At 41.9% G+C, this 21,049-nt stretch overlaps 1 protein-coding gene and 1 long non-coding RNA gene across 7 annotated transcripts in view; one reads left to right on the top strand and one right to left on the bottom strand.

Moving 5' to 3' along the window:
- Window positions 1-16,183, bottom strand: part of LOC118213753 (protein TANC1-like) — a 138,681-nt gene extending 122,498 nt beyond the window's left edge. For 2 of the 6 annotated variants that reach the window (XM_035392869.1, XM_035392868.1), the window contains exon 1: window positions 16,063-16,183. The gene's annotated coding sequence lies outside the window, so the exon portion shown is untranslated. The remainder of the gene's footprint in view (window positions 1-16,062) is intronic. The other 4 variants (XM_035392862.1, XM_035392861.1, XM_035392864.1 and 1 more) reach the window with 2 other exon arrangements.
- Window positions 16,184-16,450: 267 nt separating this feature from the next.
- Window positions 16,451-21,049, top strand: LOC118213755. Its single transcript, XR_004762508.1, has 3 exons — window positions 16,451-18,684; window positions 20,225-20,360; window positions 20,781-21,049. It is a non-coding gene; the product is annotated as an uncharacterized LOC118213755 (long non-coding RNA).

Below are 21,049 nucleotides of genomic sequence, written 5' to 3'. Positions count from 1 at the left end.
TTTCAGTTCCTACAACCCGGAGCACAAGGGCCATAAGACCTGAAGAACGAGCAGCCACTGAGACAGGAGCTGAGAAACAGCCTGTCCAAACTGTCCGTTCGTCAAGCCCAGTGTGGCGTTGGGCTCTGTGCCGTGTAAAGTGGGACAGTGAGCGCAGTCCCGGGGGGGGGGGGGGGGTATTCTGCTTGAACGGTTCAGTGACTGCTGACACGCACTGTCCCCCACCACCGTCCACAGCGGAGGGAGCCCACAAGCAGACACTAACCTGGAAAAAACTTCTTTTTATATCACAGGCTTCCCATAAGAAAACGAATGTGGGTTTTGGAATCAGGATACCAATGCCGAACTAATTTAAGTTCACATATTACGCTACTAATTGGAGGGCCATGATTCTGCAAAGAGCCATGATTCTGCATACGCGCTCAGTGACAACACACACGGTCTAGATAGAACAAGGGTATTCAAGGTCACAGCTGTGACGTACAGCTAGGTTGGGAGATGCAAATAAGTGGGTCACCGAGATAATTGCAAATATATAACTGATCTGAATGGCTTCCAAACTATTTTAAAAAATGAAAAGAATTTTCTGGAATATCAAAAGTAAACTCTTTAAAAAGATAAGTAAAAAATATATATTTATTGATTTACTGAACTATATTCCGACCCCCCCCAAACACTTTGCGTATCTATTCTTTGCTCTGTGAAAGCATTCTACAGGTAGAAGGTGAAAAGTTAAGTAAAGCAGACAAGGAACTGCTTTTCATAACTGCTTCAGGCAAATACCATTTAAGCATGAGCCTGTTAGCATGTGGTCCTGCTTTGTGCCGAGATGTCAAACAATGTGAATGAGCAACTGAGCAACCTTCAGCTCAACCTCTCCTGCAAGCGAACCCCTTATTTACTCTTCTCCTGTCAACCAAAACTGTCTTTCATCAATGGGGCCAACAGTCAATCTTGCACTGCTGTCATGGCAACAGAAGAACTCACCAAAGCAGCACTATTTTGACCTTCATTTCATTCTAAAATGCATTTTACAAAAGATCTGTGAGGGGAAGCCATCCTATTTAAGCACAATCAGCTCTCACCTCAGAGGGCTAAACTAACAGAACCACTGCCAACACAGTTTGAAACTAACTGTCGAGGTCCATTCAAACAATCTCATCCAAGATTATGGAGTTTATTGTATTAAGTTAATTCAACCACTAGATTGGAGCACAAAATTCAATGAACAGCTGACAGGTTTACCATGACACCACCAAAGTGATGCATCATAAACCTTAATTCGTTATGCCCAAATTCAGTTTGCATAGTCTTCCCCAAGAAGCCCTTGTGAAACCAGTATGGATTCAAAATTCACCCATCTGTGACATAGAACAAAGGCTGTATTCTCTTCATAACGGGTCTATCATCACCAATTCATTAGAAATATGGAGGACATCTGGAAATTCCAAAAATGCTTTACTTCAAGTTTGCCCCCATTTAGGCCAGGAATCCTTTATTGATGCGTTCAAAACCTTCCGTTTTTCTTCCCCTGGTTCAGCAAAGACACTGACAACTTGAAAGACTTTTTCTTTCTGAAGCACAAGGTCTTCAGTCATTTCAAGATCTACAAAAGATCTCTACAACTGCTCTCTCCATTGATACTTACTCATTTTATCAGGTAGGCTACTTCATTCAGCCTTTGAGGTTACGCAGTTTTCTTGGAACAGCTCATTACAGGCCTGTGCTTCTGATGAACGACCTTTATTTATTTTAAAGTTAAAGGCTAAATGCTAATAAATAAGTAAACAAATAAATAGACAGATAAATAAGTAAATAAATTATTTGTGCGGAACAGGGAGCTCCATGGCTTTAATGTGCATTTAGATTAGGGAGAATCTTATCATTCCAGGACTCTCAGCTTGGCCAGTGCTCTGGGTCTTATCTCCAGCACCTACGCATGGAGTCTGCAGGACACTGGCTCGGGCTCTTATCTCGCAGAGGACCCAACCATTCCTGCGGCCTGCTGTGTGCCTTGTTGACCTGGGCTGCGTTTCCTACATCACCGCTCTTTGATGTTTCTCCCCATCGCCCCGCCAAAGCCTAGCCTAAATTTAGCTTGATCAACCTTGCTTGGTTAAGAGAAACTTCCTAGCCTGCTAAAATGTTCCATTCCCACCCACTGGACACCATTTTGTCCCAAATCCGTACCCACTGCTGCAGGCTTGAAGTCTGGATCTTGAACTTCTTATCTCTCTAACACCTGGCACACAAAATGTAGCCTATGACGAATGCTTGAGTTTGGAGTGAACATAGAGATGAAGATGAGGAACATAGTAACAACACAACAGCACAATGAGGAGAGCCACAGTGGCACGTAATTCACTTTGACTTCAGCCAATGTGGAAGTCATGGTGCCAATGCCACCCACCACACAAGGTTTTATCGCAATTCAGTATTAAACATACTCAATATGTAGGCCACAATAAACACTGATAAATGATGCTGCAACAGAACTGGACTTAGCCTACACAACAGCAAAGAAATGAGCCACCACATAGATCCCAGATGGTTTTGATTTGAATGCAAAACCATAAATGCAACACAGTCCTTTTGCAGCATTGTCAGTTTGCATGTTTCTTCTGACATGATACTCTTTTAAAATTAATATTTTAAAAAGCCTGTATGAGCATCCAGATCGCTTTTTCTTGCTTCTAAACTTAAACATCATAGCACCTGGTCGCGTACATGTAGATGCATTTCAGAACCATAAAAGAAAAATAAAATGTCACAAAACGACGAATTAAAAAAAGAAACAAAATAAATCCAGCCAAACCTATTTAACGTATCACACAAAGCCATCACCTGTTTGCAGGTTTTCACATCATATAATAAATAGTTTTTTTTACAAACATCGTTGTTTATTGTTTATCTCCCAACTGAAAGGTGCTACCTTTTGGCTTCAAACCTACTAAGTAGCCCATCTACAAGCAGCTAAGAAGGTGCTCTCCCAAGCAATTACTGAACACTTGATGGGGGTGACACACACCACAAGACTTTTTCAAGCCATGGAATGACTTATGGCAAATGTCAATTAATAAAGCTAAATAGGACTAAATTTGTCGGTACATTTATAACATATTTGAACATATTTTTCTTCTTCAAGTTACACAGTATACTGTGCCACTTCTTGGTTACGTATCGTAGCGCTTTCAGCGCATGTGCTGTGATAATCCGAAGCTTGCCCTGGTCCGCAGTCGGTTCTGTTGTTGAACACATACTTCCCCCTCTTCTCCAAACAGACTCGCGATGTGCTTCCCAGTGGCGGTCATTTCCTTTCCCTCTCCCCGTCCGTCTCGACCGATGAACCGAAAATGAGTTTCTCACAGTCCTCACACCGCTGTTATAACACACCGCTCTGTCCAGAAAAAAAAAAAACCTGCATGCCGCTGTGCTACAATCTCCTGCAACCTTGGGACTTACATTCTTCTGGAAAATAGCACTAGGAAACAAAACCCTGGAATCTGGATTTCACCTCTGACCTTCAAAGCCTTCTATATTTCTAGGAGCGAAGGTCACAGTAGCTTTCAGAAATCTGATTATCAAAGGGCATGCCCTGTAAATTTCTGCATTTTGGCCAACTTCACCCGTGTTCAAAACAAACTGACATTAATAGTTAATAATAGCCTATATCAGACGCACTATTCAACAGTGCACACTCCATAAACTCTTGTTGTTTCGAATGACTTAACTCCATTAACGCTCACCTGTGGTAAAAGTAACCAAAAAAAGGAATGTGATAAGTAGGGTAAACGTCCCTATTAAGCCCACGTACCATATAAGCCCACTTGCAACTTCTGAGTCAAATCAAAAAAAACTACATCATAATTTTTTACTGTGTGATGTTTTCTCAAATGAAGCTGCTTGTTACGTAAATGACACTTTTTATTGTAAGTCAATCACATTTATCGATATTGAGTTATCGAAGCACATGTGTGGCATGTGCCTGCTGATCCCAGAAGAAGTTGCAAAAAAACTTAGGTGATTTTGGTACCCTCAGAAAATAACATTTTTTGTATATTTCTACTCCTGTTTTTGGAAAGTACTCACTTGTTATCAAAATTTAAGTGATTAGTGTTTTGAATGAGACATATGTTAGAATATTACCTGAATTAGAAATATTGTGTCTTTTGAAATCAAAATATGAGTTTTAGCACGCTAGCAAACAGACCACATGCTGCATCAATACAGTAGCTACATAGTATGGTTCATTGCAATGACATAAAGCATGATAAACATGTATAGTTTATATTTTTGTATGCAGTTTATATTATTATACTGTTAAATAGACAATAAATGTGTATGTTTATCTTTATTTATTTTTTAATCAACATTTTTACCTGGTGGGCTTAAAGGGGACTCTAGCAAAAAAATCACACTGACTGAGGTGGATGTAAACGAGTATAGCTAATTACTTCTCTACATGATCAATTTATACTTTTCATATTATGTTAGTGCACCATATATAGATTTATTTCATATAGTTGTTTTTTAATGTCATGTGAGTAGAATAAAATATTCTGTCTTTTAATCATAAATTCACTGATGTTCCCTTTAAGCCCACCTGTTCCCATTAAGCCCACTTTACTGTGTTTCAATGGGGATTTTCTCCCTTTTGACCTTTGAACCATTTTCCTCCCTAATTTTGACCTCACCTGATGAATCAGCTCCATAATTCAGATAATTAATACCCACATTTAAATATCAGTGATATTGCATAGGTCAATTCATTCTGGATAGGCCTGTGTTCTATCTTAACATTAGCAATAATTTTTTAATCTTTACTTTTCAGATGAGTTTTAGTTTAAGATGACTAGAACACAAAAGAACTACTGTTCATGCCCACGCATGATAGAAGCGCAAGTTCATCCTCTGCAAAGCAGGGCTGTAGGGACCTGGACCATTCTATTTGCGCAATCATGAGGTCGTTGAAAATCTAGAAAAACAAGATGAAAGCCATGAACGACTTGTTAGCGTAAGACAAAGACAACCACAACGTGGGCAAAAGATTGAAACAAACAAATAAAATAAAGCTTAGACCACCCTATAACCTATGTTATGTTACACTACTAAGATGGAGCATGGAGCAAATGATAGCCTTACTAAAACGATACAATCACCTCAAAGAGCATAGGCCTACGTTTAGTCTAGGAGAAAGTAGAAATTGCAGAAATGTTGACATCTTTCTTGTTTATTTTGTTTAAGTTATAGGCTAATGATACATGAGCTTCAATATGTTATGACTGATGTCTCCTCATAATGAACTGTATGTTTTAATGTTACTCCACAATGAACTGAATGGTTTTAAAATGTGTTTTTACAATGTTTTCAAACTACTATCCTAAATGTGATTAACATTAGAAAAGTTATTGTTTAATTGTAAATCCTGAAATTGACTTATTTACTATCCTTAGAACATTAGTATTGAACCTGAAATTGTTTTTCGTTCAGTCAGTCGGTCTTCAGAAATCTTCATAAAAACACCTGCACTTTCAACCAGCTGACTGGACCAGAAATTTTGGCCAATTTCAAATGCCAACAGCACACCATAGGATAGAGATACAGACAAAATGACAACACATATTGAAAGATGAAGTATTGAAGAGTAATTTCCACTATAGTTTTGATTTTGTTCGTAAATAGTTTTTTGGCTACATTCCAAAGAAGACATGTTGTAAGTTTAGCTTTTTCTGTGTTGACAACACAGCAGAAAGGCTGGTCATGCCTATTTCAAATGCCATTTACAGGCCATAGGATAGGAGTGGAGACAAAATGAAAATAGCTATTGAGAGCTAAGAGATTACAGATTTGAATAGAACAAGTTTGTATTGTTAAGATTTTTTAAATATTTATTTATTTATCAATAAATCATGAAGTGGGCTTATTTGGAACACCCATGGGCTTAAAGGGTACGTTAGGTACCCATTAAGCCCATGCCAGACTTTTGACATATTTTGACAAATTAAACAATAAAAACATTAGAAATTGGTATAAATGAATTATTGACACTTCAAATGAGAGATTAGACTTTCATTTTAACTAAAATGTTCTCACTTAAATTGGGGCAGTATACATTAAAAATGTCTGAAAAGCGGATTTGGTGGGCTTAATAGGGACGTTTACCCTAATCTAACTACCAGTAGGTATTCACACTGTGGTGCATTCTCACTAATGTTACACAAAATATTAACTAAACTAAGACTCCTAGCTTTAAATGTGAACTTACTACTAACTAGCAAGCTGTTTTACCTTGTGAAGGTTAGTTTGACTATTTATAGAATGGTTTAGATGAGGTAATTCATTAATAAGTTATTAGATTAACAAAAGATTAATAGCCTACAGTTTTGGTTGTTATTCAAGTTGATTAGCTTGCCAAGTATTCTGTAATTGGGCACCTAGGGCAACACTCATACAGGTGTTGAATGCACAAGATGGCAAAAATCACATTCCCCTTTGGTGCTCCTGAATATTCAACTGGCATCTCTTTTGTATGCATGAGCACATTCAAAACTGAAAAGCATTCAATATTAGGCTATATTTACTCAGAACATAACAGGGGTTTAAAGAATAGTTCAGCAGTCTACGTAGGTTTAAAGAACCAATACGAACATGTCGACTCAGAACTGAACTGTGTTCTACAATTGTTCAAATGCAGCATACATTTATTATGCTTTTCCTTTTTTTCATTTCACTTTTTAAATTCTGCATCTAAAATGCAGAATCATGCATAACACCCATCATAAAATTCTTGCTTCAATGACGAGACCTCACAAAAAAAAGCAATAATCTAGCCTGTTAGTCCAGACCTCCCTCAGTTACTACAGTAGTTTTCATCCTTCCCACAATGCCTTGCTCCTTCACTATAAGTAGTCTATGTGTCCCTCGGGGCATCTATAAGTGAGACTCAATCCTCATAATTCTATTCAAACTCAGGTAGGTTTTATTTTCCTCGAATCACATATGAATCCAGTAGCGGGCATTTAATAACCTGCTTAATCCGCTCTGATTGGCGTTCTTCTCACAAATGCCGCGCTTAATTATCTACCTGCAGCCTCCTCTCCCCAGGCGATCGCGTTTCATCACCTGCACCTACGTTATCTGGGAGGTGAGAATCTTCCAATTCACATACAACAGAAACATCCAGCACTTCAGAATGCTTTCCTTTAATAACACTGTCCCTTTTTTTTTTTTAGAGAGTATTCTCTAAATCCCCATTGCAAAACACATCCCACTGAATGTGCGCAATGTAAAGAATCTGACCGGCCCTCGGTTTTCCCCTGACCTTTTCCCGCCTCATTATAAAAAGCATCACGCTTGGAAGTCAGCCAACGGTTGAATGATTGCTGAAGTGCAGATAGGATGTACGGAATTCTCTCAATCTTCTAATAAACCCAAGAAATTCCACAGCGCTAAAAAAAAAAAACATTGGAAAATGAATTACCCGCAACCGTTAATCAGCCTCTATCAACCCCTGACAGCTTAATTTTAAAAGAATAATTGGTTAATGTTTTCTCTTATTTTAGCAAAGCTAACTATGCTGTTTCAGAACTGCTCTCACCTCCAAATCCCACAAACTATCCTGTTTTCCAGAACGGGTTGTGGGGTACAACAGTGTGAACTTATTCCTGTGGTCTGTGGCCTATCTCTGTGGCGAGCTGGCACACTGCCCCTCAGGCCATGCTAGATCAGATGCCTTATTGATTCAGACCTTCTCTCTCACAACCCACTTCTCCCAACAACTGAATTGATAAATGTTCCAAATAGTCCTCTAATCTGAAATCTGTCTGTCTCACCTACATTAAAGCACTGCAATAGGTCTAACAGAACTCTTTGTTTACCGTGTGGATGCCAGCTTCTCGCTGACCACTTGAAGGAGACAGAAGGCAGTCAGAAGGGTTAGCCTAGTTTCTCGATTCACGTTCTATCTGCGGAATAATCTGGCTTTCCACTTGGGTCGAGCCCGCGTCACAACTTGAATGATGTCATTTCCCCCTTTTTATCATAACTCTAGAGTGGCCATACTGAACTTATCAAGTTTATTTGATACGGTCTATTGCTTCATCCTCTGGGGCATGCCAAACTATACTCAGCACTGCAGCCTCAGCCACAACATGTACAGCTAGCAGCGTCTCGTGATTATCTCTCCCTACCAAGCTCGATTACTAGATGGGTAAGGATACCAAATGAACCATTCTCACTTATGTAAATATTATCACCTCTGCCTTTGGAAATGCTTTCATCTCTCTCTGTGTTGACACAATATTTTAAATAGCCTTCTCCAAAGTAGGCCATGAATCTCCATCTCACTGCCTACGGTGGGTTCCTTGTTGACACCACGACTCCCACCGTGGCTGACTCTGCAGTTATTACTCTCTGCTCTGTGCGTTAAAGTGGTTTCTGTTAGGCCTATCAGTTGCGTTGCATCTGCTTTTATTGATGAACAAGGTTTAAAAACTGGATGATTTCCAGGATTTTTGTTGAGAGCTTATTCTCAACCATTTGACCTCAATGGATGTTGACTGAGTAAATAACTTCTTTTTTTTCCAGGAGCAATATCTTGAGAGGAATCTGCACAAAGAAAACCAACTATACCAGTTGGTTTTCTCTCTGTACAGCTTGTTCTCAAAATACCATGTGCCACAAATGCCAATATTTCTTTTTTCCACTCTTGCTTGAAGGAAACTAAATGCAGTTTCTAGCATGTTATTTTCTCCTGCTTTGAAAAGAACATTGAGTCCCAAAAAGCTGAATGAAGAACAGCAGATGAAGACTAAAACTGCTCCTAACAGCTACACTATACATCAGGACTGCTGCAACAGAAGCACTTATGCTTCGATGTCAGACTCTCAAGCAGTCAACGCAGTCAGAATTTATAAGGCTAAAGTACTAAATTGTCCCCAGATGCAAAACAATGAAGCAAAAAATATAACTGACAACTGCAATGCATGTGGGCTATTCACATAGAGCAGTAGGCATACTTCGCACTGATTCTGTCAGTCCTAGGCTGCAATCAGCCAATTGTGTTGGTTAAGAGCTGACTGAAAGAGAGTGATCCTGAAATTGGGCGAAATGTTAAACCGACTGATTAAATTCCCGCATTCATTTCCAAAGAGTGAACACCGACCTTCAGGACAAAGACAAGGTCGTGACAACAGAACGTAAATTGTGTGAACATTCAAAATACCACAGGAAAACAGGCCAATATTGGCCTTAAAATACACGTGTCCTAGATGACAAAGAAGAGATGAAATACTGCACCAATGCAGTAAAAGACAATCTTATTGACTCAAGAGTGTGTGTGAATCAATGACAATTTCAAGGTTAAGGCAACGGCTGATTTTCACACTCCTTTCAGTGAAGAGAAAGACTAAAAGGAGTGTGAAAATCAACATGTTCTTCTATTCATTCATCAATTTTATATTGATAGAAGAAACAAAAAGAAACTTTTCGCTAAAACTCTAGGGAGGCTGGATTTGACCAATCCCCAAGGTACGTGATGAAGAAAGATAGGAGAGATAGAGTCAAGAAACAAAATGAGTATTGGTTTCACTCTTTGCTGAAAGTTCAATGCACTAAAAAAAACTAAAACCACACACAGTAAACATTCTACCCAGACGGAACCCCCCCCCCCCCCACCTCCGTATTTGAAGCCTTTTCCCTAAGTGGCTATCGAGTGAACTGCAATACTTTTGCTGCAAAAAGAACTTAAAACCCTGCCCACCCTATTTTAAGCCAACATAGTAAGCCAAAAAAGAGGCCAGTGTTCTCTGCGGAAATATAAAATCAATAAACTTTCAAAAGATGAAATTGTGGTTTAACTAGTTATTAGGCCTACCATAAACTACCTTGTGACCATATTCTAAAACTGCCCACCCTGGCTGCCTGGGGAATAAAGCAGAGTGCATCAGTGGCAGATTTATAGTCTAGTATGACAGAGCATTACATCTCAGCATTTTGTAAAAAATGTCAACTAGCTAGCGAACTAGGCTATCTCACTAGCGAACTATCTATCTGCACAGCTAACAAAATTCACAAGCTACAGTAAATTGATGTTAACTAAGCATTGTTAACAGTAACTTCATTCAACCATTATGTTAACTTGCACACACTCAAGATTATAACCCAAAATATGTACCAGATAGTTAATTTGCTGTACGTCATATCGATTGCATTCATATCTGCTAACATACAGATTAAATGCAATTGGATGTGAGAAAAAAAAGAACAAAAAGGACACACCAGTTTCCCAGACATGGGCATGCCCCCTGCAGTCATGGGACTCTGCCTTCTAGCTCCAGTGCGCTAGCATTGTTGCACAAACACAATGGCAGTGCCCCGGTTTTGGCTTGCTGCCCCTGTACGCAAACCTCAGAACATGAATGGGTGACGTCATTATCTCTTTGTCCATTTTTCTCTACCATCTATGATTCTACCCCACAAGCCGAAATATAAGGCACACTGTGAAAATTTCCTGGCCAGTATCATCCAGTGAACGTAATACAAAACTAGCATGGGAAAGATCGTGCTGCTCTGCCAGCTAATTTCACGCTGTCATCATTAGCACCAAAGGGGGTAAAACCAGAACAGTGTGTCACTGCTATACATTCACGCAGCTGCATAGCTCAGGGAAATGACGCCTACACACATAAATCTGTGAGAGGTTTCGTATGACGGAATGGACATTTCTGAAAACACTTTTAAATTTCCCGCATTTGAAAATAAAAAAACATATTTTCAAACAAATGGACTAGTCCTGGCCAGGTGATTTCTGGCAGACGGCAGGTAAAAACCTGCCAAGCTCATTGATAAAATCTCCAAGCTTCCTGTTCCTCCTGGAACGGGCCCGGGTCGAGCTTTATTCCAGACAGCATACGGCACATGTGCTCAAGCGTCTCGTCTGAATCGCCTGAGGAGGCCCTCTCTTCTGGACCGGCGCTAACCTCCCCAGACCGTGGGTAAGGGTTCAGACATGTTTCTGACGCTAATCGCTTCCACTCGCAGAATTTACGGTCGCGCCCAGGGGCGTGGAAAGTGTCTCATGACCCGACACGAACGGATCGCCGTGCCACTGGGAAAGGGGGGGAAAGACAAAGCATCAGAGCCGCGCGTCTTTCCCCTTCGCAACACACTCGACCGGTCTGAGTCATCGTTACGCGCACAACGGTACACAAAGCCTCCGCGCTTAAGCAAACGGTACGTTCAGCCTAGCTTTCGTTCACACGGTTAAAACACGAACAAATAAAATCCACCCCGTAGCCTATATTGCACGCTTTTGTAGGATTCCAGACTCCAGAGACCTGGCAGAATGTTAATATTTCACCTTAGTCAGCAGTGATTTAATGCCATGAAAAAACTCACTCATTTTACAGTTTATGTTGTGGGTTTTAAAATCAAACTTGAAGCAGAGCTGGGGGCTGACCTCCAAGCCACAGGTCGCCTCACCCCAGCCAGGTATACATTTACCTGCCTGCCTTATCAGTTCTCTTCAAAAGCCCATTAGAGCTACTCCTTCACTTGATTTGAAGCAGCGCACCTTCGCCCAATCAGAAATAAAGCCGCTATCAAACAATCACGTCATCGTAGGGTTTTTATAATCTGGACTCAAGCACGGCAGCAGCTGTGCCTCGGAATCCCAGCCATTTCCTGCCGGGCTCCTAAGTCAGGCACCAGACGCCGTCCCCATAAGTACAGGTGAAACGGGGCCGAGTGCCACAGGTACACACAGCTGAGACGACCACCGGTAGCAACAGCCCGGGCGGCAAAGGTGGTCCCTACTTCCAGCCCCCACAGGGGGGGGGCCGTGTGCTGGCTTTTCACACACGCAGGCGGACCGCCTCCCGGAGCGTCTGGGGCTTCCTGCCGTTCGCCGGGAGTTAAACATTAACTGGCAAGGTTTAAAGTCTTCAGGCTTTCCCTTAACAAATAGCTGGCGTGTCTTCACGCGAGGGCCCCGGCCAGGCCGGCTGGATTACCCATTACGCGGTAAGCATCTCCAGGTTCCAGCCGCTTTTTTTTTCCCCTGTTACTTTACCTTGAGAGGTGAGAGAATGGACAGGAAACTCCTTTTGCAGATCAGGAACTCCAATCCCTCAGCCCTCATGGCTACAGCAGATGTGTGGTGTCTGAGGCATAACTCAACCCCCCCCCCCTCCCCCACCCCCATCCAGCCAAAGGGACATACCCCAGGTGCTCAGCGCAGACGGCCCCCCAGATAAGGAAGCACGGGAATTTTCATATTGCGACGGCCTGCCTCAAGGCCTCGGAAAGAACCGGAAAGAAAACAAGACTTTCGTTCAGCCGTTCAGAAACCAGCTCCGACCGTACGCGCCTCAAACATAGGCTACCTCGGGTTCCCGGCTCGGACAACGCTAGCAGCGAGGGTGTTCGACAGTGTGGAGGGGTGGGGCAGAACACATCGAACTGAACACCAGTGCCCAGGCCCTTCTCAGAACCAGCCTGTCCGTCCTCAAAGCCTCCAAGTCCCCAGGAGCAATCTCCAGTTTCAAATAGCATTGTGCCATAAAAATCTCTGGAGCTTCTCCAAACGAGTTAGAGAAATGTCAATTGCAATCAGATTGTTGATACTGTGGAAGCACACGCTCACTTTCCACACAAAGCCAGGAAATGGACAGCTAGGTTTCTTCACAGCTTACCACAAATGTGAAATATTTTTTTACTTCAGTGAATTTTTCATTCTGCTGAATGTGGAAACTGAAAAACATATCATAAAACATTCGACCAAACCACCACAGGCTTCGAAATGTATTTTCTCAGTAAACATGATGAGGTCACTTTAAATAGTTTTCAATGGGTGGTACAGTAGCTGTGTGTGCACTTCATTTTTTCCAGAAGGTCCCATGCCCAGAACACAGCCTAAATCTTCATCCAAAGTACCCTGGAGGTCTCAGGAAGCAAACAACCGTAGAACTATGGCCTACTTAACGTGCTCTTTTCCCACCATTTTAACTAAAAACTTTCAGGCACCAAATGCTATAAATGTGTTGCCCAGGACTAGGCCTACTTGTTAAGTAAATAAAACCGGTAAGGCCTTTTCATGAGGGGGGGGGGGGGGGGGGACCTGATTCACTGACAACACATAAAAAATATTGGGGTTCATGAATAGCCTCATAATGCTATAATGAATACAAGTAATGGGGATCGTGCCAGGTTCACATAATGACACAAGCGGCACTCGGATGTGGTTCAGTGCTGGTTAAACCCAAACGTGTCAACACATTTCTGTCCCCAATGACCCGAGAAGTTTCAGGAGATGCAGCGGAGCGCCAGGTTTGCAAACAACACCACACTACCGGCAAGCCTCTACTGTCACATACACTGGCCAAAGGCCAAAGCCACCGGCAGTGTTATCACAAATACCCTTCACAACGGGGACACCTGAGAATTACAGGCTTCTGTCTGTCCTTTCAACAGTTCTCAGATATTGAGCTTTAAAGTTATTGTCAGTTTATTCGCTTTCATCACTTTCATAACTTTCTAAAAACGGGAATTACATCCAGACTTTAAACTTCTGACATTTTTAACACTACGCACAAGTAAAGAATGACAAGTACAAAATTTATCTGTATATAGCCTAACTCATTTTCTACAAAAACATCATTTAGAATTGACAGGCCATTCAAGCCACCAAGACAGCCGTAAGACGGTAAGAAGCCCCCCATCAAGGAGGACCCCGCAACACACACAGCTCTCATTTACAAACACAGGCAAACATGATGCCTTCAAGCGTGGAAATAGACATTTGTTTCAACAACAGATTATGGCAATCTCTACAAGCAGGCCTTGTGTAAGAGAGACGCAGTACGCATAGCCTAATGTTTGCAATGGGCCTCACCGCAGTCTTAACCTGACCCGCCTCATACAGCTGTGGATTAGCTCATGTAAACAGGACGCGATCGCCAAGGCAGAAACCGCTTCGCACCCAGCGCTCAGCCTCACAGTGCTAGTCTGCAGAGTCCACTTCTAAACAGAAGCATAACAGAGGCCTGTGTGGTCTCCACATACTCCATTACTCCTGTGAGGTCAGAGCAGCCCCACGGCCTGGCCTCCCCACGCCAGACCTGGCCTCTTTGGGTGCCGGGCACCTGTTTGTTGCCAACTGGCTTAAAACCATGGGAACGGGACTCTCCCCCGAGACGCAGACCCTGTTGTCAGTTAGACGTAAAACAAACACCCAAGTCGGCGGTTTCATTAAAAGGAGCTCCAAACGGTTGATCGAGGCGTTTATTTTATCGTGTGACAACAACAACAATGGTGCCTCCAAGAACATGGGAACACAACTGTTTGCTGCTTTGGTGTATCAAAACTACTGCAGGTAAACAAAGCCCTTGAATGTTCATAGTCATACCTACGACAACTCAACCAAATGCTAACATAACAGCAAAACAAAGCCATTGAATATCCATAGAGTCATACCCACGACAACTCAAATGCTACCATAAACAGCACACAAATCAAGGCTGGGATAGCTATACGTAATCATAGATGAATTATGACAATTAATGCAATACTCATTGTAAGTATTAAAGCTGAGTTAACTTGTTTGGAAACAGACTGATCAAATGGGCCCCAAAGTACTCCTTTCTGAGAGGGCTGAACACGGTTGAATCAATACAAGATAAAGTAATTAATAATGTTGGTGTATTTCTGTACTAAGTCTTAGTAACTCCTCATAGCTTGGACTTCCATTAACCAAATTTTCTGACTATTTAGGGTGACTTCCAAAGTCTACTACATTGTAAACTCACACACTCTTCAGCAAAGACATGGAATGCAGGGTTCTTCCTCGATTTCATCTGCCTGTTGATCAAAATGAAACCTGACAGCTCAGCATGAGAATCATTTAGAGAGAGTTAAAGTAGCTTTTTTTCCCCAAAACACCTGGGGTCTAACGAGGCTCAGAGCTCATTTCATAACAGATGACTCAATGACTGACTGCAGCCACTGGCACTGCTGCCAATAGCCTATGTCTGGCCCGTTGCATATCAAATGAGTCAACGCTATAAATGGGCTGGGTCACGATTTTCAGAACAATTAAAATACTTTTTGTTCACACAAGTTATCAAAATAGCAACTGTGCTTTTTTTCTGTAAAGCATGCTTTTGGAAAATGCTGACTGCCCAACACAAGTGTGGATAACAACGCATTGGCTTTGTTATACGCACTGGCTTTATAATAATATTCAATATTGATTCGTCTGACACCAACTACCATTGTTTATATCGATAACATTTTCAAGCCAAGGGTAAACAGTCCTACCGCACAAGGCTAAATTACCAGAATAGTTTCGTTTGCGGCTGTCAGTTTAAAGCGAGAAAAGAATTTGGGACGGTAAACTTACTTAAACAGTGACCATGCAGTCTTTCAAAGGCAAATGTATAAGAAGTAAGCTTTGCGATTTGTTTCAACACTTTTGAGGTAAACAACTTTTCCTTTAAATTTTTATCCAGAGCTCATACGCCTGCTATACGTTTCATTCAAGTAAATACATTACTATTATTCTTTAAAGTAGACATATTACGTCTCACGACAGGACACTGAGAAACGAAATACGAATGAACGTTAGCTGCCAAGATACAGTGCACTGCATAGCAATTACAGTACCTAGGCTAACTTTAACGTGCAGGCAAGTTAGCGAGCTAGCCCAAACTAAACCGCGCGTCAAAGTTTGTCAAACTACTACTGGTGCTGGTAAATCTGAGACAGTTCACGACAGGTTTAAATTCCCATTTTGCAAAAACATTTAATGCTGCCCAAAATTTCTAGAGCACACTATATAATATACCATTTCTCAAAGACATGCCCAAACACATTCCAATCCGTACCTTCACCAACCTCTAGTCTAACTTGGTCGCCTAGCTCAAACGAAAGTTTTTATTCCTACTTTTCCCATCCCAATGTTTCTGTAGGCTACGCGCAGACGAACAACACATGCACACGTTAGCAAAAATTAATCTAAAAGCCTACCGACCTTTCAAATGTTGAAGATTAGGGGAAGGCAATTACCTGTTTTAAGACATGAAACGCCCGAGAGAAAACTTTTCCTTGCGCTTATCTCCACATGAATCCACGGAACAGAGACACTGGGAGCTGCGAACTCCTCCCTCGCAGTAGCACCATGAGGTCATTGCAAAGCGGTGAGCATCAAAACCGTATCCAAGCGATACAGACCTACATTGGTGCCCTGTAAAAGCGTACGTTAATAACAAGCTTTATTCGAGTTTAGACCCTTGTAAGAAAAAAGACGGAAACTGGTTACCTTTTCCATGCAACTGTGTGATCTTGGCTAATGCAAACGGTGCCTCACAGTTTATTGCATTACAGAAAAGGCTCTGAAGTCTGAACGGCATTGCTTTCGACAGGCCATATACGTCCACAGGGGGTTCGTTTGTTTTCTCTTTCTGAACAATAGGGTAGTTAATTTGACTTTTCCGAAGATAATCTGTTGAATGTATTTAAGTATCAAGCACGTAGGCTGCAGAATGGAACTGTTTTTAATTTCCTCGTTTGTTAAGCGTCGCCTAATGAAATGCACTCTTGGTAGGCGTTTTGGGGTTTTCTGAAAATGTGGCAAGTATTATTTTTTATGTCATATAGCTATTCATGGAGGTAATTCATGACACATGCGGATAATTAAATTGCGTCTTGGACGTGATTTAAATTTAGGTCAGTCCCGCTCCGCAGATAGATGCGCGCGTGATTTATGAACACTGCACTGGTAATAGATTTAGAAGAGGTTCTTCGATGGTAAATCCACCATCGAAGAATCAGCGCGTCGACAAAACGCCTTAACAACTTCTAATACAGTACTGCGTGTTAATATATGTTTTCATAATGTAGGCTATGTTCAAGAATAGTTCTTGTAGTCTATGTGCAAGGCTTCCAGTAATGAGCAACATTGTCTGGTCAAATAAAAAATAAAATAATGCATGCATATTTAGTAATAGAAATGACACAAATGTGGCAATCTGATACCTAACTGCATAAAATAATTTCCCACCACTTCTTCCAATGAGCAACTTCAGAGTTGTCTCTATACTGACACCATGAGGCAGAACGATCTGACAACAACGACATTAAATGTCATTGCAATTGGTCTTCAACTGTATTGAAACGCTATGAATGGTCTCTGTTCAGTTTACAGTAAATAACTTTGAAACGGTGTTCATTGCATCCTGTAAGAAACTCTGATTGTGTCTATAGGGGGTTCAAAATCCTGTTAAAATGCGCACCTGATGACAATGAACTTTGATAATAGCTACACATCCTCTACCGAACTTTGTGGGATTTGGGTTTACAGCGTTGCAATCTGCCTTGAGGGGGTAATTATTTCCTGACAACGGAAGGAAACTACGTAGGCTAATATCTAACTGAGTTACTGTAAAGGCGCTATAATATTGCATGGCCCTGTTTAGGTGTTATGGTTCTCAGTTCTGTAGGACCGCTGTGTACAGAGTGTGTAATTTGCAGTTTGATGACTTAATCGGAAGGTTGAATTAGGTGTGGAGAAGAGGCTCGGTTTAGTCATAGATATGTTGTGTTAGTTGATGGAAATTTTTTCTTTTCTTCATGAAAATTAATATACTGTATATTCATACAGCATGTCTACGGTGAAAGAAACAAAATTAATTTTTCTGAATTATAGGATTCATCTGAAACCAGAAATTATGCAATTGTCTTTAAGTGTTTTCTTTCAAGATGAATAGCCTAAATTGTTAGCGTCCTTTACTTTGTAAACAACATAGGCATTCCTTAGAAAATTGTGACAATTCAGTTAAATTAAAAAGCATAGAAATTGATTTGCCTTTAAAATGATAAATTCTTAAAATGTAATGCAAGCACGTGCAGCATAGTGTTAAGAAACCCCAGTCCTCTTGCATATTTTAAGAGTTTTTAAGGTATTTGTAAAATCTTTTAGCGTAGCTGTGTTCACATGTACATGCTTTTTATATGAAAGGTGAAACTGCATCTTGGTGTTATTAAACAAATACCAGTTTTTGGTAAGTGTGTATTAAATGTATCAAAGTAAATGCTTCAGTTATGCAATGTTAGCCATTTCCGCTGGAGGAGAAGTGAATAATCCCAGGATGTATTTACTTATTCAATGTCCTGGTTCATTTTAATTTGAATGATAATGGTTTTACCTTTTTATTTTCCTTATGAAATTGGACCTTTCGCACAAGTCTAACTCAACTGGTCCCATAATCCCCACCTTAATCCTGGCGCTGTCTTTGCGGGCACATCTTTTCTTTAAGTGTTTGAATTAAAGGCCATCTCTAGAGTAGAATTTGGAAAATTGAGTTGAAAGAAGAGACCGGCATATCATGTCTGCGACTGTGGGAAGAGGATGCAAATGGCTCCATTAAAAGTATAATTCTCCGGTAAAATTGTGCAGTAGCTGCTGTATAATTATTGATCCTGTTGCTTATGTCTCTCTTCGGGGGGAGGCGGAGCTATTTGCGGATTCCTGAGGGTGCTGAGCCGTTGAGCAGAAGCCACAGGAGTGGACAGCCGTGGCGGGTCACTGGGGGCCGACTCCCCAGGGAGCCGTTCAGCACCGCCAGGAACACAGAGAGAGACCCGCAGACCCCACACACCTGCTGAAACCTCACGGGGGAACACACTGAGGTCTGTGGGCTCTCATATGTACCCTAAAGCTTTTGTGCTTGTGTGTGTGTGTGTGTGTGTGTGTGTGTGCATGTATGTGTGCACGCATGCATGTGTGTGTGTGTGCGTCTTTGTGTGAGTATGAGAGTGCATGTATGTGCGAGTGTCTGTGTGTGTGTGTGTGGGCATGTGTGTGCATGTGTGTGTGTGCGTGCGTGCATGTGTGTGAGTATCTGTGTGTGTGTGTGTGCATGCATGTGTGTGTGCATGTGTGCGTGTGTATGAGTGTGTGTGTGTGTGCGCATGCATGTATGCATGTGTGTGTGTGTGTACGTGCACGTGTGTCTTCGTGCGTGTATGTGTGTGTGCGTACGCATGCATGTGTGTGGGCGCGCGTGTGTGTGCGTGCGTGTGTTTGCGTGTGTCTATGTGTGTGTGTGTGTGTGTGTGTGCGCGCGCGTGTGGGTGGTCATTACTACCACACTCAATAGCTCACTGATAAAGTGACAGGATGCTAATGCATGTTTACCTTCCTATTTGATAACAGTGCCATTAGATGACTGCATGCCTTTTGGTGCTACCGATTGTGGGCATTTTCTTGCATATTTTAGATATTAACATAGCACTAAAAAAACAAGAAAATAATAAAAATAAAAGATGCTAACTTCCTGTTATCATTGTTGCTGCAATAGCAATACAGGGCCCATGGTCAAACCAATGGTAGGTACTGTAGCTACTTTCTGTCAACATGTAACCTAACTTCTGAGCCTTCAGAGCCTAAATTAATGTGCCCCATAATTCAAAACATCAGTTTAGCAAAACAATAAGCTGCACTCTAGTACAAAGTGCTCCAGAAGAGATCCTGCCGTGCCCAGGCGCTTCATCTGTTTGGAGCAGTGCAGAGCCGGGGTGGGGAGTGCTCCATGTGAGGTCACTCCTCCGGAATGGGACCCTATGACAAATGCAGCAGGCCACGTTTTTACACAGTGTGGCCATTGTGGCTATGTCACTTTTGAGGCATAAGTAGAAGTCTGTATGATCTCTCTCCTTCTATAGTCTTCTATCATGATAAGTCTTTAGTCAGCATTTATTATACTGAAATATGGTGGTATAAAAAGTGATATGATTAATATGTTCCTGAGCATAATTATACCACATCACCTACAGTATATGCATGAAAACAAATCTAGTGGAAAAATAGTACATTTAGCCCCCCCCCCCCCACACACACACACACACACACACACTGTGATAAGCATCTAGTGGTGTTTCCCCTACTGGAGGTGCCAAGTTAACTCCCTAAATATATCTGCCAGTGCGGAGCATCCAGGTCAGCATCTGCTCAATCTGACCGCTGATTTATCACAGAGGGGGTCCTCACAGGGAAGGAGGTCTCCACAAGTCTGCACAAATCCACGTGTGTAAACAGGCTACTGCATGTGAGGCCAGGGCCTCTGCATGGGCAAGGCTAACCGCTGTCCCCTGATTAATTCTGCCCCGCGCGCGATCGCGTACGGGGACGCGAGCTTGCGGTGATTTACATTGAGAACGTTACCCTCAGGGTTGCAGCCGAGGCACCGTTTCGATGCGTGGATGGGCCGCGTGGTGCAGCTTCACACCAAGCCGTGGCGGGGAGCACCTCCGGGCGATGAGCGGTCGGCTATGGCGTTGATAGAAGCTTCTGGGGGATTCAGCACGTAAGAAGATTCTGATAGCAATTAAATGGCAAATTTGCTTCTGAAAATTGATTTAACCATTTATTGTCAAAAATGACACGATGCTTGGTATTCTTTAAAGGCCTGGTGATGACCTGGGGGTAGGGAGGGGCATACATTACAGATGTGTCCATTGTGTCTTTTCTTTGGCTAAAATATTGTAAAAGAGCAAGATTCTACTGTAGTCTACTGTAATCAGACTTATCTTTCTAAAAAGGTTGGCAGAGAGAATAAGTGCCCTTTTAAGAGTAGCTGTAGATTGAGAGCATTTACTTAAGACTACATGAAATGGTTAAAAAATCCTGACCGAGCCCGTACGGTCAGAAATCTGTACAAATGAGGTATTGATTTGCGTAATGCTCATGAAACTCCGGTGGCTTTGTTTTAATCCCTCTAATGCAGAAAGGAGCCCCAAACATCCACAGAGCGCTCACGTGCATCGCTTATCTCCGCGTGAAGCTTCTTCAGTATTCACGCGCAGGTAACTGGCTCAGATCCCCTCAGAGACCGAAGCCTTGAGGGAGATGTTCCGGAGGAACGAGGCCAGTCCCTCTTTATCTCTCCCATCTGCTAGAAATGGAAGCTGGCGGAGAATCGCGCAGCTATTGTGGAAACATTTGTCTCCGGCCACACGATACCCCACAAAAAAATAAAGCTTAAGGATCTCATGA

Source organism: Anguilla anguilla, chromosome 15, assembly GCF_013347855.1.
Source record: "Anguilla anguilla isolate fAngAng1 chromosome 15, fAngAng1.pri, whole genome shotgun sequence".
Classification (NCBI taxonomy): Eukaryota; Metazoa; Chordata; class Actinopteri; order Anguilliformes; family Anguillidae; genus Anguilla; species Anguilla anguilla.
This window is presented reverse-complemented; position numbering and strand designations above follow the sequence as displayed.